The following is a 27,511-nucleotide window of genomic DNA, read 5'->3' as shown; positions in this document are numbered from 1 at the left end:
GGCACAGCAGCACCATGCCATTGAGATACAGCCAATTTCTATGGTAGAACGTGTAGCCAACAGCAAAGTCGGTCCAGTTCTCCAGTAACCTGAACCACTCCTTTTTACAGCAACTCTTGAGCCATTCGTTTACCTCCCTAATCTCCAACTGCCTTTCTGGTGTGGCACGTGGTGCAGGTAGTATTTTGGAAAATATTACTTTGGAGGTCCTTGCCCTTGACTTTCATCCTAGGTCCCCGAAATTTATTTAAGGACCTTACACCTACCTCTAACTTTGTCACTGATGCCAATGCGCACCATGACTGCTGGATTCTCACTAGCCCCTCCCAGTAATCTGTTAGCCCGATCCGCAATGTGTGGAAGTCAAATGCCAGAAAAACACACTGTTCTACAATCCCAGTCTTTGTGGCAGATTCCCCTTTCTGTCTACCTATTAACTGCATCGGGCTCTTAATTCTCCTTCTCACTGGAGCAGATTTTCCCCCGGTGCCATTTTGTTTTCCTTATTCTAATCCAAAGGATAGAATCCTTTTAAGACACTCCTTTGCATGGAAACGAAGGAGGGAGAAATGTCGTGGTTATGTTTTGCTAAGGTGCTTTAGAAAATGTAAATTGTTATGGTGTTCTTTAGAAATCACAAGTTATCTTGGATACGTATGTTGACGTTTTCATATGAAGTAATAGTTTCTTGGTTAATCCATGTGGACACAGCCTATTATATTGTGCTTCCTCTTCAAGGGTTTTAGAGACCATATCCTATGTGGCAACTTGTGGGTATTAAGTTCACGGGATCGTCATCTTTTCTCTACCTAGATGGGTGGTCGCTCCTGAGTAATCCACGTCCCGGCCAAAATTTGTGTTAAAACTCAGGAAATCAATTTATTTTGTTAACATCACAAACAGAATAGTACACACATTTATGGTAAACCTACCTGGATGCTAAATAACACAGGCTATCTAGCACTAGCTATATCAGGCATAGTGCCTCAAACACAAAGTCCATCAAGCAGGGTGTCATCCAAGGGGCCCACAACCCCCGTCAGGATTGTAGCTTCCAGCCTTGAACAGCGGCAGCAGCCCCCACAGTGCTCAGTGTGACTGGAGGTTTTAACTCCTCTAGGCACACCTCTACAGCTACAGCTGTTCCTGCTGATAAGCGCACATAATGTACAGCCCTCTGTAGGCCATTCTGTGTATTGCCTTGCCATACCTAGCTATGCTTTCATGAAGCTCTTGGATACTTTTCTTTTGAGAACTGATCTAACATTACATTGTCAATATTTTGTAAGGCAAGATACCTATTTTGGCAGCTGCATGCAACTAAAAACTCAATTGGCAAACTGTAGTCAGTGAAGTTTTCAAATAGATAGTTAATGGTCACACGATTTTGCAAGTTTTCAGCAGCTATATTCACACGTTATTAATACCCGTGCGGTTTTGTGGTTACAGCAAGGTATAGCGGCTGTTTACATGCAAAATTATTTTTTTAGCCACTGCAACTTGTGGTCCTACTTTAATGGTGGATATAGATGGGACAACTGTCGGGAGCTTAAGAGCCCAAATGCTGTCACTCCTGTGCTTTCACACAGAAGCCATAGTTTTTCAGTGCTATCAGTGAATGGAAGCGGAGCACTCTGGAGATCTCTTCAGGGCACCCACTTCCATTGCATCTTCTAGAGGGAGAATACCTACTTTATATGGCATAGGTTGGAACCTTCATGTGGCTTTATATAAAATTGGAGGTCCAGTATGGTCCATTATCAGTCTGTGGGAGCAGTATTGCATGTGATACAACACAGTTCCATTATGCAACAAGAGGGGTGTCGTTTCTCCTTAAAGAGAGCACCCGAAAAGTGTGAAGAGACACCTATGGGGTGAGTGGGTCAGGAATGGCACTGTCTCTTCCCAAGTAGAGCACACAAAAGGGGTATGAGAACACACCTGAGAAGTGAGTGAGGAGACTTATAAGGCCATGCATGCTCCTCTGGGTAATTTATGCAAATAAGGAAGAAGAAACAATACAATTGTTGACAGGCATCTATCTCACCAGCCAAACCAGAAACTTGAAAGAGGCTGTTGCCACCTCTATGACCTGCATCTATCTGATGAACAGAAGCTCCTGACCTTTTTAGTGAGGCAGAAAATGAATAATCGTTTGCCACCTCACCAGACGGATTGGAGGTGGAAAGCCCCAGTTCTTTGCATAGGTACTGGTTCCAAAATGGGACTACACAGATATTTATGGCATCTCCATAAATGTACAAGTTGGGAATGTGGAAAGTGCCTATCAGATAGTTTTTACAGTTTCATCTCTAATTCAATCCATTGATGTGTCTGATAATGTTTTAGAAGCCATTACTAATCGCCTTGTCCCATGTGATTCACTGATTACACATACTTTGTATGCAGTGATTCAGTTAGATCTTTGAGCCAACTATGGGTAACATTAAAGATGAGTGTGAGGGGGTTTTCTTTCTTTTCCTACAGAGAAATGTGGGATACTCCTGGATTCGATTGATTTAATTAGCTTGATTGCCTTTTATTAATTTCAGATGCCCTGCCTGGAACAAAAGAAGGAACCCATGTTCAAAGTATTTGCCTCGCAGCATAACAGAAACATGTTTTGTGTTACTTTGAAGAGCAGCCCCATTCTTGTGCTGCACAGACACTGTGTGGACGGATTGAGACCATATCCAATTACTCAGAACTCAAGAAGATATTGTAAACCTTACAAAAATTAATTAAGGGAATGTTTTCTAAAGCAAATAATTTGGGTTGGTACATTTTAGCTTCTGCTACTTCAGAGTAAACAGCTGGAAAAAAAATAGTTGCAGCTATGTAAGAAAAACATCATTAGGAAGGGGATCAAACAGGTTTTTCTATACCCTTTCGTGGCATTCAGGAATCAAAACCTAAGGGTGAGATGTTCCTGCTTCCAAGACTGGTGCACAAAGTAAATATGCCCCAAAGGATGTGAAATTGTAGAAAAACCAAAGAAAATAAAGGAAGAATTTTCATGCAGGGAGCCTGTGTGCCCGCCATAACCACAAAGGTACTTAATTCCAAAGGAATTAAAGAAATGTTTAGTGTGTTTAGACATTGAGCTAACCTGCAAGTGAAGGTACACTGGTAATAATTGCCAGGTCTTTAGCTTTTATGGTGGGCACAGAGGGTGTTTATATGCCACTAGTAGTCCTATTTTTAGATGAAAAGGTAACTATGATCCTTGAATTTATAGTTCTGCCATCCTAGTCATCCCAGTTAATCTTATATCCTGTTATCTATATAGTTCACCCTTTTCTTACGGTATTTTGTGCCGGATCTGCAACAGAACCTCCGACCAGAGGTTCCAAAGCAGATACAAGGGTTGTTGGAGAGTTAAAATAAAAGAAAATTGGCTGTATGAAATGTTATTAAATAAAAATACAACAGAAAAACTCACTGCTCACCGGATAAATCCCCCACCGTCCCAGCGGTCTGTGTTTACTTTCTAGGAGTTGTACATGCTGTACCCGCAAGTACCGCACATGACAGCTTAGGCTAGTGATTGGCTGCAGCAGTCATGTGTCGTTACAGCTTATTATCGTTTCTGGATTATATACAGGTACCTAGAGGGCACTGGAGTTGGATGATCTTTAAATCTGTAAATACTCTTTTCTTTATTTTGTAAGACAAAACTGTTGGCTTGCAGTATGTAATACGGTAATAAAGCCATTGTATTTGAATAATGGTATAATAAGGATGATAATGCCCTGGGAAACATCAAAATAATTAGCTAATGATTAGCCTTTGTTACGTTGGTCCCAGCTCTCTGCAGGTCATTCACTAGCTTCCCCTGTGTGGTTCTGGGATTTTTGCTCACCGTTCTTGTGATAATTTTGACCCCACGGGGTGAGATCTTGCGTGGAGCCCCAGACCGAGGGAGATTATCAGTGGTCTTGTATCTCTACCATTTTCTAATTTTTGCTCCCACAGTTGATTTCTTTACATCAAGCTGCTTGCCTATTCCAGATTCAGTCTTCCCAGTCTGGTGCAGGGCTACAATTTTGTTTCTGGTGTCCTTCAACAGCTCTTTGGTCTTCGCCATAGTGGAGTTTGAAGTGTGACTGCTTGAGGTTGTGGACAGGTGTCTTTTATACTGATAACAAGTTCAAACAGGTGCCATTACTACAGGTAATGAGTGGAGGACAGAGGAGCCTCTTAAAGGGGTTGTCCCGCACCGAAACGGGTTTTTTTTTTTTTCAACCCCCCCCCCCCGGTTTGGCGCGAGACAACCCCGATGCAGGGGTTAAAAAAGAACACCGGACAGCGCTTACCTTAATCCCCGCGCTCCGGTGACTTCTTAATTTACCCGGTGAAGATGGCCGCCGGGATCTTCTACCTCCGTGGACCGCAGCTCTTCTGTGCGGTCCATTGCCGATTCCAGCCTCCTGATTGGCTGGAATCGGCACGTGACGGGGCGGAGCTACACCGAGCCCCATTGAGAAGAGCAGAAGACCCGGACTGCGCAAGCGCGTCTAATTTGGCCATTAGACGGCGAAAATTAGACGGCAACCATGGAGACGAGGACGCCAGCAACGGAGCAGGTAAGTGAAAAACTTTTGATAACTTCTGTATGGCTCATAATTAATGCACAATGTACATTACAAAGTGCATTAATATGGCCATACAGAAGTGTATAGACCCACTTGCTGCCGCGGGACAACCCCTTTAAAGAAGAAGTTACAGGTCTGTGAGACCCTGAAATGTTGCTTGTTTGTAGGTGACCAAATACTTATTTTCCACCATAATTTGCAAATGAACTCGTTAAGAGTCATACAATGTGATTTTCTGGATGTGTTTTCTCATGTTGTCTCTCATAGTTGAGGTCTACCTATGATGTCAATTACAGGCCTCTCTCATCTTTTTAAGTGGGAGAATTTGTACAATTGGTATCTGACTAAATACTTCCCCCCCCCCCCCACTATATGTAAACTAATTCAGAGGTATACAACAAAAAATAATTTTGAATTTAGTTTCCTGCTAGTAAAGTTAAATCTAGGGGCTGTGTCCACATCTGCGTTGGAACCCCAGGGTGCAGGTTCCGTTGTAGATCCGACTGAAAATACTGGAAGAAAAAGCGCTAAATACAGCGCTTTTTCGTCTGTCCAAAAGGCAGGCAGCTGGGCAGAAAGCTGGTGCTGTTCGGTTCCGTCCAGAGATGGAACCATTTGGCTGCTGGAATTCTCCCTGAACAGAGCAGGAAAGCAGAATCCCCAGCACAGGGGGGAAAGCACCCTCAATATAGCATAGAAAATCGAACACTAGGATGTGCTTATCAACATTATTTGTTACTCAATGGGGTGTCCATAACCCCAGTCAGCAAAGCGTTTATCTAGCCCTAATAGGACTTGATTGATGCCAGATAATGAAATATTCTGGATTATCAGGCACTAGCAGACATTTAAAAACTAATTGTAAGGCTTTATTAATATCACTTCCACGGCATGTTCAGCATCTACGCTGGAAAAGCTTTCCTGGAATGTTAGCCCTAGGCCTTCATTCAAAAAAAAATGCCCTTTTGAGCTCTGTTGGGGTGGAATACATATTCATACTGTACCTATTTTTTAACTATATAGTAAAGGACATTAGACTGCACCCTCTTATACATTGATCCACTGTATAAAAAAAACATGCATTAAGTGGTATTTTTTTGTTGTTGTGGTCAATGGGCAGCATATATTGCTTTGGTGGGATGTGAACAAAGAGTAGAGACCCTCTAAGAGAATAGGCTACAGTAAAAATATTCATATATTGTAAACATAGAAATTTTGATCTACTTCCAATACTTTCATATAGTATTTCCCTCTCTCATTATGTAGGGTAATAAACTTGCGCTGTCTATCTCCATCAAATGGTTGTTAAAATTAATAAAGTCTTTCCAGAACAATGTTATAATCTGGATACATACAGTAGGACTCCTTGGTTATAATGCATGTCTTCTGTTTATTTATAATAAAAATAAAAACTGCGCCTTCTACATTAACAATTACCTGTCACATAGAATAATGGTTTTTTTTCAATTCTTAAACATGAATTTCCAAGAACTTCCTTTACTAGGACATATTTACTTTAGCATATATAGCAGTCTCCAGAGATGTTGCGGTTCCTTCATGTATATCTGAGCCTGAACCAATAATGAGGCAGGGGGTGTGTCTCAGACTACCTCAGATTTCCTGTATATGCAAATCACAAAAATAGGTCCGCGCTCCGGGAATATGGCACTTCAATACTTTAATCTTCACTTCACAACGCGTTTCATCCCTTTAAAGGGACTTTTTCAAGTGTGAAAATGTATTACAAACAAAACATTTATAGTAAAAGTTACATACCTTCATTACATGCGGTCCGCTCCGTCCTCCATCCCCCTCAGCGTCCTGCGGCGTCACGCCTCCTCCGCGCGTGTCAGCTGACTAGGTCACGTGGGGCCGTGACGTCACCTCATCGGGCGCTGCTTCTCATGTGAAAGTAGGAATGTGGACGGGCTCGCTCGCACTGCCTGAATATATCAATCATAAGGATGTTACTGGCCTACATCCCTATTATTTCCTTTCTATATAATAAATACCTCTTTTTATATATATGCATTATTGAACATTATAACGCTCTTACTATATCAATATAAATTAAAATGTCATAAAATGAAACATGTATAACATTTGGGTAAACATAAAACTCCTATTACTACTGAAAAAGTCCCTTTAAAGGGATGAAACGCGTTGTGAAGTGAAGATTAAAGTATTGAAGTGCCATATTCCCGGAGCGCGGACCTATTTTTGTGATTTGCATATACTTGTACTGAGCGGCTCTCTGCTTGAGAGACGGAGGACGAACGCAGCTCCCCAGCTGACTGGCCCAGCAGGACACCAGGGGAATGAAGGCACAGGCGCATATATATAAGAGAACCTGGATAAAGAGTGTTAGTGAGGATCCTAACAAACAGGATCTTCACTAGACACCGGGTGAGTGAGATATAATTTTTGTACTTATGTCTGCTATATGACCTCTCAGTACACTCTGGCAGCGCTACCCTAATTTTTTCACATATTATTCAGATTTTCTGTAGGCGCTGTAGCTAAACTCTAGACACAGCTTTACTCTAATGGGAAGAGCCATTTAATACCTTTGTCGTACTATGTCTCAGAGAACGTGGTGTTTCATGGTGTTTTGAGGTTTTATGACTTCCTGTTTATGTTGACTTCTTAAGTGATTGCTTTTAATTATCTACTATTTTGACTGTACAATAGCTATAATGGCTCAGGTTGCCTATGATCAAACATGTTGATAGTATATCTTCAGAATTTAGCACGCCATTCCATTGTTGTTTTTCCAATCCTTGTCACACCTGAAACCAGATTTCTTAAGCATATCGCCCTCAAGCTGAGCCTCATGCCCATAGAAAATTAACTTTTTTCCATGAAACTCCACTTAAAGTGTGGCAAACTGCCTGTAAACATGGTTTCCATTTAAGGGTCATAAAAAAGCGTGACCCGCCTCCCTGAGTCTACTTGTACAAAGACATATGCGGTTCAGTCTTGTAATGGATATCCGCTGTCTCTCGGCTTGTCTTGTGTTCCTGTCTAAACTCCCCTGAGGTATTTCTCTTATTTGCCAACACATCTAAACACCATGGATACGTCTCCCTGCCTCATATGTTCTTCATGATTCCTTTTCTGTACACTATCATTTGCAGACAGATTCCATGTTTAGAGAGGCGATTAAATAAGAGCGTCTCATATATTTGTTTTATCTGCCTTTAAAAGCTTTTAGTGCTTCTATAAATTGTATATTTCAGGCCTTTCATCAGCCTGCCGAGCACTTGGTGCTCTTAGTGGTGAACTGACGTGTCTCGAAAATCTAATATACGTATTCATGCCGGGGTGAACAGGATAAATTATGAATACCAAACCTTCACATGTATAGTTTTTGATAAGGCAACTTCACCAGGCAGATTAAAAGTTGGATGGGTTTTCATCATTGCTCTCCAAAGTTCAGTGGAACCGCATGATAGACGACTGGATGGAATACAAGTATTCCATGACAGTGATAAGGTCTGATAACTTGAACCATGTTCCGTGTAATCCACCATGACCATAGGAGAAGTAGCTGACATAACCCATTACTCTGTACATACATGCTGAGAACATCTTTCAGCCATCTACACATCAGCTTACGATAGATTCGTATTATGAAGTTCCTTACTAGCTTTTTCGCTTCCTTGTATGAGGTTAGAAAAAAAACAGGTTCTGCTTTATAGCGAAACTGTCACCAGGCTCATGCTGCCTGAACCATGGGTAGCATGACCCTGTGCATCCTAAATATGCCCATTCGGCCCACACATGTTTTATTCTAAAATTCTGCAGCGTTTTAGAAAAAACATACTTAAAAAGTTTGACTTGGAGATCAGTGACAACAGAGCTCCGAATCAAAAAAAGCCGGTCGTGATGGACTCTCCCCACCAGCAGCATTGAGACTGACAGCCCTCTCCTTATACACAAGCAGGGAGAAGAACTGTCGGTCTTGATGATGCTGCTGTGCGACAAGCCCCTTTGACTTGAGAGTTCTGGGGGCTCTGATTCAAACGTCTAAGTGTGTTTTTTTTTTCCTGAAAAGCAGATGCATTTCAGACTAAGACATACTTGGGCCAATTGGACATAGTTGTCCCTGGTTCATGCTGTCCTGGTGGCTGGTTCACTTTAAAGGGACTATAGGACAAAAAATGTAATTAAAACCAGGTAAGAGAAACATTTTCCATTTTTTTTTAAATTTTCCGATTGTAGAATTTTGTATTCTATTCTCTATACATAACTTTAGGGGCCACCATCTTTCTTGAGCTGCTTTTCACAGCATTTAGAGATATGCTTTACAGCAGCTTCGTGGGCTATTCATACAAATGACAGGAGTTGACCCATTGACTTGTATGGGAGACTACTGAAGGCATGCTCTGTGACTTGTGCACAGCTAATTTTGCAGGGATGGGGAGTAGATAGTCACAGCTAATCACCTATTGTGAATGATGGATCCTGTGTCGAAGCTCTTTTAGGTGGGACGATTATCATTCAAAAAATCGTTTAAACAAGCGAAAGCGAAGGATAATTGTTCAGTCTAAAAACACTGCAATGATGAACGATCATTTTTTTATTCGGCGTTCATTTTATGCAGGCATAAAAATCGTTGGCTTGTTCTGTATAAGTAGCGCTCATTCAGTCATTCTCATTCACTTAAATAGCAGCTCAGTCAATTCATAAATCCCGCCTCCAAGAAGCGTAGACTGTGAATGGTTCTTCGAGAACTGCTCAGCCGATCAATGCAGCGCTCTATGAACCAGTCACGGCCATCGCTACGTGCAGGTAGGATTTATGAATCCCATAACCCGCAAGTGGTCCTGTGTGGGTGGCCAGGGACTACGGGAACTGCATTGTGGCTCTGGAGAGCAGCAGGTTGGACCTGGACTAAACTGCTTGGTATATTGACTCGGCTGACCTGCATCAAAATAAGACAGCCCCTAAAAATAAGCCAAATGCAACCCATGAATAAGAGTGGTGCTATTTCTGAAAAAAATAGCAGGCTCTTTTCATCCATTGTCATATCTAGACACTTTAATATACTGTAATTATATAATTCAGTACTTCAGAAATAATACAGAAAGCTACCTAATATTTCCAATAAACAATTAGTAGTAAGTCATCCATATGGAACCACTTACAGAAGCAGTAAACAAAATGACATTGTGATTACTTTCGTTGCGTGGGATTTCTTTTATGGAGGGCGTCATGAGTTTCATTCTTACTTCCTGATGTTCTTATCTACTGGTAAACCACCATAGTTGATCCATTAGTCAGTGCATTACACATCTTACTAATCTTGTGATGTTGTGTTGAAGTACTATAGGTGGGAGGTAAGTTGCAAGGAGATTGAAAAAAATTGTTGTTCTTAGGTTCTTCCACCAAAATTGATTCATTTTCCAAATAGTAGTATCTGTCCTGTATTTCTTAAATGGGTTGTCTGGGCTCATTTCAACTGATTACCCCCATCAATCAGCTGATCGTCAGACCTGCTGTCCATTTTCATCAGCGGATAGGGGAGGAAGTGTAGGTGCTGGCGGCACTCCCATTAAAATCAATGGGAGAGCCGCGCTGATCTCAAATTTCCTGCCCAGGGCAGGATATCCATAACAGGAGCAGAAAGTGCAGCAACAGCACGGCTCTTCCATTAATTTCAATGGGAGTGAGACCAGCGCCCACATTTCTCCACTGCTGACAACGTCCTGCTTGCTGCACTGAATAGCGGGGCAGATGATCAGCTGATGGACAAGCGTCTCGAGCGGCAGACCTCGTCCATCAAATACTGATAACCTATACAGAGGAGCCCACGCAGCCCCTTTAACCACTTTCTTTTGCGTGACAAGGCATTTAAAGGGGTTGTCCCGCGCCGAAACGGGTTTTTTTTTTTTCAATAGCCCCCCCGTTCGGCGCGAGACAAACCCGATGCAGGGCTAAAAAAAAAAACCGGGTAGTACTTACCGAATCCTCACGCTCCGGTGACTTCTTACTTACCTTGCGAAGATGGCCACCGGGATCTTCACCCTCGGTGGACCGCAGGGCTTCTGTGCGGTCCATTGCCGATTCCAGCCTCCTGATTGGCTGGAATCGGCACACGTGACGGGGCGGAGCTACGAGGAGTAGCTCTCCAGCACGAGCACCCCATTCAACACAGAGAAGACCGGACTGCGCAAGCGCGTCTAATCGGGAGATTAGACGCTGAAAATTAGACGGCACCATGGAGACGAGGACGCTAGCAACGGAGCAGGTAAGTGAATAACTTCTGTATGGCTCATAATTAATGCACAATGTACATTACAAAGTGCATTAATATGGCCATACAGAAGTGTATAACCCCACTTTGTTTCGCGGGACAACCCCTTTAATGTTTTCTTTGTTGAAGAATAATGTAGGAAATTCTAAAATGACTTATATGTATTCATCTCCACCAGTTGGTGCAACATAGCACAGAAATTGAATAGCTCTAATATACCCCTTTTGATTGCATTGTAGTATAACTATATTACAGATGTAGCCATTGTAAGCATGACTGCTGCATCATACCTTAATTTGTAACATTTTGGTACATAGTTATAATAATGGGTTAGATATGAAGTCAACATTTGCTGTAATTGTAATATAACACATTTTAGCTCTTATATTATGGCTGCAATACCCGAACCTGCTGCAGTTTTATTAAACCGGACTTGGATCACCAGTCATATTAGGTAAAGGTAAAGTTCCCTGGTACAAGCACCGAGTCATGACTGACTTATGGGGTTACGTTACATCATGACGTTTTCTTGGCAGACTGTTTTGCAGAGTGGTTTGCCATTGCCTTCTTTTACCCCCCAGCAAGCTGGGTACTCATTTTGCCGAGCTCGAAAGAATAGGAGGCTGAGTCAACCTTGAGCCGGCTACTTGAACCACGTTGTGGGGACTGAACCACACAACCTTCAGGTCGTGAGCGAGAGCTTAGGACTGCATTTCTGCTGCCTTATGAGGCTTGTGCTCATATTAAAACTGTTTTAATGTTGGATTAGTCTATATCACGTGACAAACTCCAGGTCTGCAGGCCGAATCCGGCCCACAACATTATTTTATGTGGCCCACAACAAGTTCTGAACGCAGAAGGACCAGATCTCCACTTTCTCCAGAGGAAGCAGCCAGCATTTGGCAGAGGGGGCGGCGCTAGCATACGGAGCGGGTGCCATCTTGAGCTTAGGCACACACCTCAACACCGTTGTGTTAAGCAACTCACAGGTGGTGGCACAGCTTCGACAGCCCTATCAAGACCATTGCCTCCTTCCAAGGTAGGAAGATTGCTGCTAAAGAGATGAAAGGGGAGAAATGCCATCATAGTGCATAGACCTCCATGACCATGTTAAGGAGTGGTTACATTTAGGGCTCATTCATACAGGTGTGTGGAGTTTTGGTCCATGAAATAAACAGCATTTACATGGACCAAAAAGTGTGTATTCATTCCGTTTTTGGGCCTTTTAATGTTTTGTTTTTTTTCTTGCGCATGTTCTCACTGTATTTTTCACATGCACAAAAAAAAACCCCTGCAAGAAGGTCCCGCAGATTTCTCCTGCCTTCATGCATAAATATGCATTCAATACACATGTATCATGTATATTCACTGTGTGTTTACGCAATCCTGTTATTTTAGTTAGCAATTTCGTAATGCAGAAAAAAATAGGACATTTTGCGATGATTTTTTATTTTTTACGTGCGTGACTGAATTCCCCAGTGCAAATCGATAGGGATTAAACTGTGCATTAAAAATACACGCATACTATGGAGTATAAATACTCTTGTGTGAATGAGCCCTTATAAATGTACCTTTGAAGGCAACCATAATGCTGATGTAGCCCTCGGTAAAAATGAGTTTGACATCAAGGTGGCTTTTGCCTGGAAAGCTCATTTAATCTCAATTAGGAACCTTTTTCTGTAGTCAATTCTGGTTTCATGGGTGGCGCCACAATGCTCTGTTTTCTCCTACGAGCCTATTTGAATTATTAATTGCAAAAGAAAGAAAATCATGTGACCATAACTATTAGGTCTGTTAATAGATAACACCAAGTGGTCACTGAGACAGGAAGTGATGTCATTCAATTAACAGATGAAAACAGCATTTGCAGCAGAAGGGGATATCATACAGTAGAAATGGCTAAAATCCGTTTACATGGCAAATTATATCTGTTGGATAAGTCACTAAAGTTAGGCATTAAAGGCTATGTACACCTTGCACTTTCTTAAAATAAAAATTGTTTTGGAAATTAGGACATTTTGTAATTGGTTTTCATTAAAAACATTCTGATTGATTTCTTGTATTGTTTTCCAAGGCACTGCAAACTAGAGGGCAGAGGACAAATTCTGTCAGTCAAAGTAAACTGACAGCTACTACCCTACCTGGCTCCCCTGTTGTGAATATGCATTTACTGCCTTTCCACGGAGCTATAATAGAGGACTGCATGACAGTGCCAGGGGATGGTGGAGGAGATCAGGAGGACAGGGAGCAGAGAAAGCTACTATTACAGAAGGCTGCAATTCACTCCGGGTGAATTTTCTGCATTTATCAACAGAGAGGGGGGACAGATCAGTAGCTACTCAGAGAGAGTATGATGTGATAGCTGTGTAGTATTGAGTGGGCGTGATTATGCTACCTAGCCTCTGAATGAGGAGAAGGGGGGCTGAGCTTGTTCATGTTTATGAGGGAGACTAGCTGTTTAGAGCTGAAAACGCCCCCCAAGCGAGGAACTGGAATGTAGGAGAGCCTGAAAAATAAATATGAGACTTTCTAAATGCATGAGAAGGAAAACTCAATGCAAAGAAAACAGATAAGTGCATATTTTTTTCTGCAGGAGGTTAGTCAGAGGTGTGTATTGATTTGTTTCATGCACAAAGGTTTCCATAGCCCTTAAGTATAAGTTAGCCTAAGCCCCAGAAAATTATAGCATATATTGTATGTTACTTTTTTATGTAAATTCTTGGACAGCACCGCCTTTGAATGTCCTTAATAACCCTTTAAACCTTTTTTTGCTTTGACCAGATATATTACTAAGATGTGTTAGTAAAATGTGCCTGTTATTTGTGGGTGCGTGCCTGGCTTTTTATGAGGTTGAGTGTCAGGACAATGGCTTTTAGTCATTTTATTTGAATACCTATTAAGCTATATGCACAGCTGATCTCATATCACTCATGTAGTATATTTTCTGTCAGAAATATCAACACTCATAAAATACACTAACTACTTCAATAGGAAACACATCCACGCTTGCTGTTAAGAAAATCCTGGAAGCATTAAGGCCCTGTTTTAAGCCAAATTACAGCATGTGCTGAGAGTGTGTTTACCAGACACCAGCCAAGACCAGCCATTAACAATGATCATATGGAGGGGAACACTTCCTGCGGCTCTTGCTTCATCTCTTTTTGTATTCTTGGAAGTGATGATTTGCTCTCTGAAATTTCTGGAAATCTTTAAATCCTTCAAGCCAATACTATCACATATTTCTGATATATTTCAGACTTGCACACTGAAACCACTCCGGCCTAATGCTTAAAACTTATTTCATGACTCATTCTTCTAAAATCCTAACAATAAGTCACCTCTCCCAAAAGTCTTCTCTTGCTAGCCTTGCTATTATGCTACTTTTCTAATTCATTTATGCCATACCAAGTTCATTGTGTTCTGTTTTTCAATTCCTATTTGCTGTAATACATAAATATTGCTAGATGTGATAAAGCGATAAGTCAAAAAATGCTGTGTAGTTAAAAGGTTTTTTGGGTTTAAACTTTATACCCTTTAAAGTTTAAAAGAGGGGAGTTCCTCATTTGGAACATCTATTAATTACCAACAGAGGAGGGCTGTAACAATGAGCATCTCCCTCTCCAGAGAACCCAACAGATCTCACATCTTGTAATGCTTCATATAACATGTGGTGGCACTGCAGACAAATACTTGCAGATTACCCCCAGATTACAGTTGATCACTGGTTATAGAATCATAGAATGGTAGAGTCGGAAAGGGACCTCCAGGGTCATTGGGTCCAACCTCCTGCTAAATGCAGGATTTACTAAATCATCCCAGACAGATATTTGTCCAGCCTTTGTTTGAACACTTCCATTGAAGGAAAACTCGCCGCCTCCTGTGGTAACCTGTTCCACTCATTGATCACCCTCATTGTCTAATATCTAATTTGTGTCTCCCCCCTTTCAGTTTCATCCCATTGCTTCTAGTCTTTCCTTGTGCAAATGAGAATAGGGCTGACCCCTCTGCACTGTGACAGCCCTTCAGATATTTGTAGACAGCTATTAAGTCTCCTCTCAGCCTTCTTCTTTGCAAGCTAAAAATTCTGCTAATTCTAGCAGTGGGACAGCCTGCAATTACCTTATTTTCAGGAGATCCTTATAGTAAAAAAGGGTAAACAAAGCAGATGACCACTTAAACTATAAAGAATTGAAGTGATCCTCCGGTTTTGGGCCCAAATTCTGTCCTGGGACAGGAGGGGAAAATATTACCTACAGTTGTTCTTCTATACCGCTTCTCAGGTCTCCCGGTTTTAGACCCTGTTTTTAAAAGTCTGTCAAAGGTGGCTGAAGCAAGTTTCTAGCTACCCAATGCACACTATGTACCGCTCACTGATTGCGATAGCGGGTTACTGCATTAATGAGTAGCAGCTCAGCATGATTACACTCTTTGCGTAGTGCAGCCAATGTTCAAACTGATTACCTGCAGCCCCACTACGCAGTTAGTAAAGTGGCACCTGATGGTCTACAATACAAATGTGGCACGCCATCCTTCAAGGATGACAATGCGGTATTAGTGTATCTTGACACCACCAGGAAGTCCTGGTGGAGTCAAGATTGACAGGGGGGTGTCGCACCCTGTACCTGATAGGCTGCTCAGCAGCCTTGCAAAAAGGTCCTGGAAGCCCACTAAAAGTGCCCACAGAAAACATACAGTGGGGCCAAAGTGGAGGGAAAAAACATACACCAAGCCCTGCGGCAAACGGCGAAACCGGCCTCAGTTTTGTAGCAATGAGATGAAAGTGTCCTGGTTTTGCTCGTCCGCAGCCGGCGCACCACTACAGACAACCCCCACCCGATTTCACTATGGCATACTGACCGCTGCAGGGCCGGGGAGACAGACAGTCTTATGCCCCGGACGCAGAGTGCAGGAGCACACGCCCTGCGGCCCCCTCCCCCACCTGAGCCAGCTTTCCCGGTGGCGATGCAGAAGCGCAGATGGCGCAAGCTGTCACCGGAGGACCCGTCGCCAGGAATTTGACTGTGCCACTGGAGGAGCACAAGCGCTCAGGGCCCCAGCAGCGGGTGAGCGCCGTCCACGCAGCTGACATTCCCACTGGAGGCGCAGAAGCGCGGAGAGCGGCAGCTCTGAGCGGAGCAGCCGTCAACAGGGAGCTGAGAGTTCCGGCGGCCGAATACAAGCAGTGATGGCGGCAGCTCTGAGCGGGGGACCTTAGGGTAAGGCTTACATGACTTTGTAGCATTACACTATTACATTGTAATGCTGCCATGTTACAGCGCTAACCTGTCAAACCCCTAGCTTCCGGTGGCGTCAAGATACACTAATACCTGACAATGCTACTTCTGTATAGCGCATTAGTAATTTTACACTACCAATGCACTGTGAGCATTAAATGGTCTGAAGATTGCGTCAGCCATCTTGAACAGTTAAAAACAGGATTCAGAATCAGTGGATCATAGTGGCGGAAGAGACAAACAGCTACAGGTAACATATTCCCCTCCTCCTCTGGTCCCGAGATAGAATTTTGCCCGGGAACCGTAGGGCTACTTTAATTGCTCACCACATTTCCATGGCCACCGGATAAACTGTAACATGCAGGCTGATGCGCCATTGCAGCTACCTACCGCGATGCTTCTGAAGTTGTTATATGCCCTAAAACCCTGATTTCATAGGTGTCGGATTTGGACATAATCTGTTTTGCAGAGTTGTTGGAGCAACTTACAGTGTTTTGGATTTGTTGTGGGCAACTGTTGGAGAAACGTTGCCGTTTGGTTGTATCTTCGTCTTATTGAAAGTAATAGAACTTGATTCCAGGTGGCAGATCATCAATGCAGCTTTAGCAACACAGTCTTGGGAAGAAAGGAGAGAGGCTACAGTGACTGGATTTACTTTTCAGTAAAGTTAAAATAGTGAGATACAAAAGCCTGCAGTCCTGGCACCTAAGCTTTTATTTCACGTTTTTATAATTTATCACTATCCCGTTGCTAAGGAGAATTTACACTGGAATGTCTGACTTCCTTGAGCAGTAAGTCAAAAATATTATGACAGCTATAATTTTATGGTGACCATAAAAGTTCCTGAGGTAAGTTTAGTGAGGTAATCTCAGTGTTGGAAGTTTTATTAACAAAAACTTTTAAGTATTAGCACATGAGTTACATTTCCCATGTGTTTTTAGAAATTTGCTGGATTTAAACTACAGTAAATCGTGAATTCAGAGTAGTCCACCTAAGCCTCTTATTTTTAGCGGTTATAGTAGCCAAAGTTAAAGTATAAAAGACGGCTTTCTAAAATTGCTTTTACGGTTTTAAAGTGGCCAGAGCATTTTAACAGCAGATTTAGAAATTGTCACAAAGTGCCTGGCTTGTAGCCTTCAGCTCATAGTCATTCTGTGAATGGTTTCTTCCGAGAAGTCACTGCTATTAATAAATATTGAGGAGCTCTTCATAGCAAAATTTCCTTTACTACAGTAAGTTTTAGGTTGATTATACGTAGTATTATAAAGTTTGGACACAAGATGGGACTTGAATGTTACGTTCATCTGTGAACAATAAAATAATCTTTTCATCACCTTTTTTCTCTAAATGTTAACACAAGTCATCAGGCATTTCATTTCCTGTATCATAAAGTGGATTGCAGTTAAATTTTAGAATAATTAGTGAATTGGAAATTTTGTAGAGGGCACTTAAGGTAGACATTCACATTTAATAAATGTTGGCTGAACCCATTGATTACTGCTGACTTTTCCCCGATGTGAAGTGAAAGAAGGATCGAGCGTGTTGGATTTCAAGTTGGGTTGCCCATGAAAAAGAAGCCCCTGCCGCCACTGCCAAAGGGGTCTAAAAAGAGCTAGTTCACTTCTCTTCATTGATAAAACATGCACATGTGGTTGCCCCAAGAGTGCCTGTTCGTGTTTCAGTTACAAGGAAGAAGAGCTGTTGTAAAATATTGTTTGTAATTAAATCTAACTCATAATTGTAAAGATTTTTTGTATTTACACTCATTAAAAAAATGTTGTATCCCCAAATATTCCAGGGCTAATGTTAGAATAGCACCACCGCTCCTCCTGTGATGTCACCGTGACAGTGATGCCATATAATTGTGGAGGGTTGATTGTTTGCCATGGCAACTGACCGTCAGTCAACGGCCTCCTGGTCTGCCATGGCTTTCAATATGAATAAATAGAGATTATATACTGTTCTACAGAAGTACATGGGAGTGCTACGCTATGTCCATAACTCCCATTCACTTCAGTGGGAGTTACAGAAACAGCATAAGGATGCTGCCTCAGCTGTTTCTGTAACACCTGAAGAGGTGATCGGAAAACACCCACAGTTTTCCATGTCAGCCATGAAATAAGAATACCCCTTAAGGCTGGGTTCACACGGGGCGGATTTGCTGCGGAAATTCCGGGCCGCTTCAAAGCCGCCGTGGGTTTTGCAGCGGCGGTTCTCCCGATGGAAATCTCACTGTTTTTTGCTGCGGCAAAACCGCGAGATTTCTGCCGAGAATCCGCCCTGTGAGAACCCAGGCTAAAGGGCTTAAAAAGGGGCTAGATGCTTGTTTAATACAAAATGGCACCAAGAGTTATAATTAATAAAGCAATGAACCATGAATAATTGATCAGGGGAGGTTGAACTTGATGAACCTATGTCCATTTACAAGCTATACAAGTATGACATTATACACAAAAGTAATCTTCATACTAGGTCTGGGTCACCTCCTGGGTTCAGTTTCTTAAGTATGAATGGCGCAGCTGGGTATAGGTAACAGTCGCAGAATGGGAGATGGCTGTTATTGTCTGAGCATTTACATTTTACATTTTCTTCAGTGGTGTAAGAAATGAAAGCTGTGTTGTGATTGGTTGCTAGGGGCAACAAAGATAGATTTTCTTTTAGACAGCTTTCATAAGAGTGTGGTGCCAGGCTCCATGGCCCACCTTTTAGATGCTATGGTGATGATGAGTGAGTGTGAGGCATAGAGGATAATGGTACATAATACATACACATGAGGGCAGAGGTTTTTTTTAATAACAATCTGAACTACGTCAGGTTAAGGAATTTTTCACACGAGCGTATATTGGCCATGCTTTCATGGCTTGCTCAATATACGCAGCACATCTGATGCATTGGTCTACAATGCATCAGTTTACATGGGAGTATTACCGCGGCTTAAAAGTGCTCAGCCAACCAAGATAGCGCATACGAGCGCATTTCGGATGGGCCCTTTTACGCCAGTCAGGAAAGATAGTTTAGGAACGGCTGGAATAGACTTCTATGGGAGCCAATGGTTTCTGCCGGAGAAAGGAGGCGGGAGGGAGTTTAGCAGCGTGTCTGGCTGTTTGCAATAGGAGGGGGTGGGATGGGGTGGGAGCTAATTTCTAAACTACCGCTCCCTTCCTATTGCTGGCAGCCGACAAGAGACGGAAGCTTAGCAACTAGCTCCCGCCCTGTCTCGCCCCCTTCCCTTGCTGATAGCCCCCAAGCGGGTGGAAAGGCAATTTAGTAGAGCTAAACTGTCTACACCCAACCGATCGCAACCCGGGCTCGATGTATATTCACTGGACCCGGGCTGTCTGAACAGGCGCACAAACGACAGATCTGTGCACCCAATCGCACGTTTTTACGGCGCAGACAGGCGCATGCAAAAAACGCCTACACTCGTGTGAATAAGCCCTAAGAGATACATTAATGGGATAGATAGATTAGATAGTAGACTTTTGAAATGATGTCTTCTCGTGGATCCAAGGGACTTAACCCCTTAGTGATTGCGTGGCGATCTCTCTTCATACATCCCAGGTGTCGGCTGTTTCTTACAGCCGACACCCGGCGGCAACAGCTAAGATCACCCATGCGGCTCATTGGAGCTGTTAACCTTTTAAATGCCGTTGTCAATTCTGATGAGATCGCAGTGAGCCGTGTGAGTGTCATGGCAGTTGTGGGGCCTTCTGAAAGGGACTTAAAAAAAAACTCCAAAAAACAATAAAGGTTTACTAATTCTTATTATTATTAACAAAAAAAGAAAACCTTTTGCCATATTTGTAATAAAAGAATCTAAATCATAACAAAAATACATACTTGGTATGACTGCATCCGTAAAAGTCTGATCTATCAAAGAAATGCATTATATACCCTACACGGTGAACATCGTCAGAAAAAAAAAAAGAACGTCAGAGATGCGCTTTTTTTGGCCACCCTGTCCTTAAGAAACAATGCAATAAAAAGCAATTAAAATGTCGTATGTGTTCCAACAGAACCAACAGAAACTAAAGGGCATCCCATAAAAAATGAGCCCTTGCACAACTGTGTCGACGGAAAAATAAAAAAGCTATTGCGCGCAGAAGATGGTGGCAGAAAATAATTTAAAAAATTTTATATCTTTGAAAAAAATACATGAACGGCAAAAAAAAAAAAAAATGTAAGTTTGGTATCGTAGTAATTGTACTGACCCACAAAATAAAGTTATGTCGTTTTTGTTGCAGTTACTACGCCGTAAAACAAGACGCACAGATGGTGGAATTTCAGTTTTTTCTCCATTCCTCTCTGCTTAGAATTTTTTAAAAGTTTTTAGTACATTACATGATACATTAAATAGTGCCAATAAAAAATACAAGTCGTCCTGCAAAAAGCGAGCCCTCATACAGCGACGTCGAAGCCTAAATAAAGGAGTTGTGATTTTTTTAAAAGGGGTGAGGAAAATCGAAAAAAAGTTGGTCAATAAGGGGTTGAGATTATGGTGACTGCTACAGCCACATAAGGATCTACAGTAGAGATGAGCGAGCGTACTCGGAAAAGCACTACTCGCTCGAGTAATTTGCTTTATCCGTGTATCGCTGTGCTCGTCCCTGAAGATTCGGGTGCCGCTGCGGCTGACAGGTGAGTCGCAGCGGGGAGCAGGGGAGAGCGGGCGGGAGAGAAAGATCTCCCCTCCGTTCCTCCCCGCTCTCCCCTGCAGCTCCCCGCCCTGTGCCGGCACCCGAATCTTCAGGGACAAGCACAGCGATACTCGGATAAAGCAAATTACTCGAGCGAGTAGTGCTTTTCCAAGTACGCTCGCTCATCTCTAATCTACAGCAATGCATTGAATCAATTTCTGTGACCTAATGTGACTGTGATAGCTGATGGCACTGAAGAAGTGGTTGACCGTGGCTTTGCTGCAATGCATCTTATCACATCCAGCATAGAATTTAAAAAGTATCTGCCAGCTTCAGCATGCTGTTTGAAGCTGCAGGCATGATGTTATAGAGCTGGAGGAGCTGAGTGGACTGATATATAGGTTTTTGAAGAAAAGATTTGGTATAACTGGTACTTTATTAATATAAATCTCTGCTCATTCAGGGCTTAGAAGTCCAATGGGCGGTTCTGTCAGTGATTGGCAGCTATCTGTATATGACTGTGCATACAAAGATATCTGTCAATCACTGATGGGACCACCCACTGGACTTTTAAGTCAGATTTCAATTAATAAATACTGGATCTTTTCCCATATACAGTAATTATTTATAAATCTGCTCAGCTCCTCCGGCTCTGTAACATGCTGCCTACAGTTTGGACTGCATTTTCAATTTGACAGGTTGTCTTCAAAAGAGTTGTCCATTTTGTTCAATCTTCTTTTGTTATATGGACACCCCAATTTACAGCTGATCACAGGGCATACCAGTGCTTGGAACTAAGGGGAATGAAGCAGTTATCATTGATATACACTAAGGGCTCCTTCACACAAGTATATTTTGTCTATGTATTTCGCATGCAATATGCAGTGCTAAAAGCCCATTGATTTACATTGGGCCATCCAGACCCGCGTCTTTTTACACATGCGTGTATTACATGCATGAACAAAAGCAGCATAACCTATTTTGGTAGGCAAAATACACCATTTTAGACTATGGATGCTTAACTTATGCAATAAAAATGCATCATACATCCGTATCATAACACGTATTAACTCTTTCCAATCCACTGTCTGACATTATGATTTAAGGCTGTACAGCTCCGATGTTGGAAGATGTCTGCCGGGGGTTCTCTTACTGTATATTGCCAGCCTCTCTGCTGTTGGAGCCTATCCAACGTGTCACCTCATACCATACTGGCTTTAGCCAGCAGATAACTTTGTTGTGTAACAGCAGAAAAAGAGTAAGCTCCCTAGGAAAACCGGTATATAAATTGGACTGGAAAGCGTTAAAGCGTGTAAAAAAATATCTGCGTAATACTCAGCCAAAATACGCTTGTGTAAGTGAGCCCTTAGTGGCCACTTCATTAGAAACACCTCCCCTTTCGCAATTGGAGCTTTCCTGTATGGAAATTAGACCTGTGAACCTGCAGTGCAGCATAAAATCAAGTGAGCACGTTTTCCCTGGATCAGTTTCAGTGTAAAACTACATTAGAATTAGAGAATTGATTGATATGAGTGACTTTGAACGAGCTAATTGATGCTAGAGTAGCCAGGGCCAAGATTTTAAACTGCCAACCTTGTGGGCTTTCTCATGCAGCAGTGTCCAGAATAGACTGAGAATGGTGTGATCAAGGAGAAATAACCAGGGAAAGGGGATTCTGTGGACTTAACTCATCAACGATAGGGGTTAGAGGAAGGTGTCAAGAATCACACTGGTGCTCTGACTAACATGTCTGAAAGCACAACTTGTAATTTTTTTTTAGCAGTGATGTGCTATGACAGCAGACAGCCAATATGAGTTCTGTAGCTGTCTAAGAGAAACAGAAAGGCAAGACTACAATGAGCAAAAGAGCACAAAAACTGGATCAGTGGAAAAACTTGGCCAGGTAAATACAGATTTACCCCACCAGTCGGGCTTTAGGCTTTGCTGCGGGGTCCCAAGACTATTAGTTTGGAAGTGGTCCCAATAGTAGCTAATGCTACTATTGACCACGGTATAATCCAGTCAGGTCAGGCAGCATAACTTTAGAACATTGAACAAGCCAGAGGTCGGGACGTACAAAATAGCTTCAGCACAGTACAGCATACTAGATCTCAGGGCAGACAGAAGCGTAGTTAGTATAATGGGCCAGGAGCGGGAACAGGAACGTAATCAGGAACAGCCAAAGTCACGAACCAGAGAATCAAGACACATTTGAAATAACACCTTAAGGCCTCATGTCCACGGGGAAAATCAGGCCATGCAGAATCCGCAGCGGGTCCCTCCTTTTCCGGGGTCATGAGGCCTGAAAATAAGAATAAACTCACCTGCCCTTGACGCTGTGTGTCTCCCCTCCGTTGGGGACGGATCTTCTTTCTTCAGCCCGGCGGATGTGCTCGGCACGCCGGCAGCGTGCCGCGCGCATGCGCCGGGCACATCCGCTGGGCCGAAGAAAGAAGATCCGGCCGCGACGGAGGGGAGACCTGCAGCATCAAGGACAGGTGAGTTTTAATTCTGGTACGGGTGTTCCGCGGATCCGGATGGCTTCCATAGGCTTCAATAGCGGGAGACCAGCACTGAAGGGAAAAATGACATCCGCAGGTATTTAACTACCTGCGGGTGTCCAATGCATCCCTATGGGACGCAGATCCTTGTGCGGGAAAAACGCTGTGGATTTTGAATAATAATTTACCCGTGGACATGAGACCTAAAGGGGTTATCTGGGAACATTTTTGTTCAAAAAATTCTTCAGCCTACGGCAGTAACATCACAGAGTTCATACTCATCCACCCACGCTTCCTACCTCCGCCGCTGCGACCTTGACAACTCTTCGACCCCTGCTGAACTTGACTTCCTGGAGGGGAGTAATGAGCTGTCCTCTGTATGTGCAGTGTGCTGGACATGCGTCATAGAGGACCTGAGCAGAAGTGCCCAAACTGGCTTCACTCCCACTTTAATCAATGGGAGGTGAACCCGGGTATTGCACGTCCAGCACTTCCAACCCCGACACTGAGGAAGATGTGGAAGTGTAATAGCCTTTTCAACTCCCATTGATTGCATTGGGAGTATAGCCAGCTAGGGCACTTCTGCTTCCATCCCCTATGATACCCATCCAGCCCTCTGCACTGACAGTGGGCTGGGCAATCAGGTGTATCCCAAGCGGCAGGTCTGGTGATTAACTATTGATGGCCTAACTTGGGAATAGGTCTGCAGTCATTTTTGCCTGGAAAACCCCTTTAAACCAAATAGATTTATCGCTTTTAATTTTAACACCCGGGGGGAAAAAAGTTATACAACAAAATAACGTACATTTTGTGATTAACATCTTTCAGTGTCTTTGGGAACCACACTTAAAAAAAAAAAAAAAAAGTTGATCTACCCATTATGTGTACAAATTTTAATGAGATTTTTTTTCCAATTTAATTGTATTCTGTCAAACCGGCTGCTTCGTCTCCCAAACAGAAAATGTCCCGCACCCAGTATCCTGCTATTTGTGAATAGCAGTAAGCTGCATTAAGAACACATTTCCTTCTATTCCTATAAGTCATGTGTGAAGTATCACATACTGTATCAAGTTAGGAAACTCAGTAACACAAGTCACTTTTGGAGCTGAGTATAAGCGGTTGGTTATGGCTTGGGGATTATTAAGATTAATCAAGATTTACAGTAAATTTGGCCATTTCTGTCACTTTTCACCAGCTGTCATTCTGGAATACCTCCTTCCACGAGAGCGAAGAAAACGGATACTGTACAGTATGCAAATTAACCCTTTGCATGCCCGACGTGGTCAATAGTTTGTGAGGGAAAACAGGCAGAGGAATGTTAAGAAACAATCTACAGGTCCTTGTTATAAACTAAAGGGGAGAGGGTACTTAGATCTAATTTTACTGTTTTCAGCAGTTGATTGCCAACTTTTATGACCAGCTGAGCTGCCAGATCTCGGGAAAGAGGCGCAGGCTTCCAAAATTATGTGGTGTTGAGTGAAAAGTCGGAGAGAGTGTTCTTGTGTACAAAGAAAGCACATATTTTATGAATGTACCTGAAGAAGCGGTATAAGCCAGGTCTCTGTACTTTCCTATTTTCTAGTGCCATATGCTATACTTTGAAAAGTCTTCAACCTCCCCCTCCCCCTTTAAAGAAAATTAATGAGCCATTTTAATATAAAATGTTTATACGGCCTCAAATCCAACAGCCTACATAGATTTCCTAAATGAGTCTACAGCTATGTTTTATGAATGCCGTTATAAATTTTGCTCCAGCGTTTTTCATGCAAGCATGAGAGAAGGGGAAAAATCTGCCCTGGAAGGTCAATATGGCATTCATGGTTTCCTCCATGCCATAGAATTAGCTTCCATGGCAAGTTTATAAGGACCGCTAAAACAACAAGCATTTGAATTCTTCTCTGTATTCAAATGCTGTGAAGTAATCGGAGCAGACGTCAGCTCGCCGTCCAGTACACTGCAAAAGCCTTCTCCGTTCTAGGCACAACCAGTATAAAACACCTGCCTTCTCATTTTTAATCCAAGCAAAACACTTCAATAAAAGCCAGCAAGTCTAATATATCACTGCTTGTCGAGGGTGTAGTCTCCTTTTTTTGTTCATGAAACTTTATCCTCTGCCTTTTACTTTCTATTCCTGTGAAATTATAAGAAACAGACTTGTAAATGTATAATTAACGAAGCTTTAATAACGCAAAGAACGGTCGCCTATTGTGTGTGTGTGTGATGGCATTGTCTGGGCCCTATATTTCTAATTGTATATTTGTTATAGTAAAGTCCTTAAAGTGCGCAATAACACTTAAAAATATATAAAACAATGTCAGGGCTTATCGAAGAGAAATTTTATACAATGACTAGTATATCGCTATGAAACCGTATGGAAGTCAAACTGTTAGATGCATTATACCCTACTACAAACCCAAAGTGTTTCCTAGGAGCATCATCCCCACTCCATAGAAACTTGGTTTCTAAGCAGTCAAGGCTGCAGGTTATGTGCCCCATCATCCTCCTTCTACCCTCTGCTGATTGACTGATTAGTGTCTCATAAAAAATGGGCTACTGGAACATAGACTTACTGAGTTCAATTTCTATACACCTTTTGAAAAAGTCATATGCGAATCGTATGTATACATGGTAGTTTATAATGTTTATCATAACTTTTTTTTTTACTACTACTAATTGTGTAAACTTTTCTAGCCACCTTGGTTTAACTTTCTGCTCTTGATCATGTTAGTTGATATATTCGTAGTCGCATTGATATTTGTTGCTATGGAGCCATTGGAGTTTGGTAAATGTACATCCTGTGCTGTAACTCATTTTTGCCCATCATTTTATGTTTCTAAATAATTGCATAAGGAATTTTAATGGTTTTCTAAAATAAAAAATGTTGGAGGGTTTGCTTGATTAGTCATAGCCCTTGTTGGTTATTTCGGATCAGTTGCAACCCCTTGTCTAAAGTGTCTCATCCTCTGTAAAGAGTGATGGGCTGCATACTCTTATAATCGCATCCCTGCTGATTCCTTTGCTGTATTTATTTTGGTTTAGACACACACCATTTAGCCTTAATGGCTCCTGCTACTTTTGGAGCCTGACAGTACTCTACTTTCAAGTGGACATTGTCTACTACCCAGTGTCAGTCAAAATGCGTATTAGCCATTAACACTGGCTGGAGGCTCTGAAGGTAATGGGAGCCATTGTGGGTGAACGAGGGAGGGGAGATAAAACAAAAACAAAAACAGGCTACCTTTACCATATTGAAAAGTCCTTAAATTAGGTTTTCATAGCTAGAACATCTCTGCAAAAGCTCATAGTTTAACGCTGAGATAATGAGTAGAAACTTGTCATAGATAGGGAAAATCAAGTCTGCAATGTACAAGTTATACATTTTAAAGGGCCACTCCAGTGAAAGCATATTTTTCAATCACTGTATCCCTCAACTGATTGTCTGTCACACTCTGGATATTTCCTATGTATATCGCACTCACTTCCATGCAGTGCAACCTTCTGTCTGATACTTATCAGGCACCATCTTAATTTTTAGATTCCTTCCTGATTTGTCTTCCTCTGTGCTAGCAATCCCATGATATATCAGTAAAGCATCACATGACCAGCTAGAACCAGTACCATCTCTGCCCGCTGAGAGGGCACTAATTATCATTACCTTCTATATTCACCTAAACAACCTAGAGACCATAAGTATACCGTCAGGAGGATGAACTGCGACATGTTCATTATAACTGTGTGACAGGAGCTTCTAATTGTCAATGACTGTGATAGGTGTTTATGTCCTCCCCCTGTAAAGAGCCTGCGAGGTACAGTCCATGTAACTGAAATGCTAACTCCTGGACAATACATAGAGACAAGTAAATTACAGGCGGTCACAGTGTCACATCACCCACCCGCGGCGAAGGACTCCAGGAGTTTCAGATAGAAAAGCAATAAGTACACAAGGTAATAGCAGCTGGCTTATATGTACTGTGGGGCAAGTTACATAAAGAATGAGAAAAAATGAGAGTGGCCCTTTAAATACTGATGACAGTGGCATTGTAAAAAAAAGTATCAAAAACGTCACTAGAATGCCATATGTGACATAGAGTTTAAAGAGTAGACATTACTACATACATTATAATGTTACTCAAATACATACGTAGTAATCAGTCCAAAATATGGACAGTGTAGGAGAAAAGGGGAACACGAAGATTTAAAAGAGGTCTTTCTGGTCGTTCACACATTTAATTGAAACCAATAATCCCAAGTAAAATCTCCTGTTCGGTTTCATATTGACTGAACG

The 27,511-nt window shown here is 42.2% G+C and overlaps 1 protein-coding gene across 1 annotated transcript in view; it reads left to right on the top strand.

The window, feature by feature from the left end:
• Window positions 1–27,511, top strand: part of ERC2 (ELKS/RAB6-interacting/CAST family member 2) — a 991,327-nt gene that overhangs the window by 230,498 nt on the left and 733,318 nt on the right. The gene's annotated exons all lie outside the window — the stretch shown is intronic.

This window comes from Eleutherodactylus coqui, chromosome 3, assembly GCF_035609145.1.
Source record: "Eleutherodactylus coqui strain aEleCoq1 chromosome 3, aEleCoq1.hap1, whole genome shotgun sequence".
NCBI lineage: Eukaryota > Metazoa > Chordata > Amphibia > Anura > Eleutherodactylidae > Eleutherodactylus > Eleutherodactylus coqui.
Note: the sequence above shows the minus strand (reverse complement) of the source record. Positions and strands in the feature narration are given on the sequence as shown.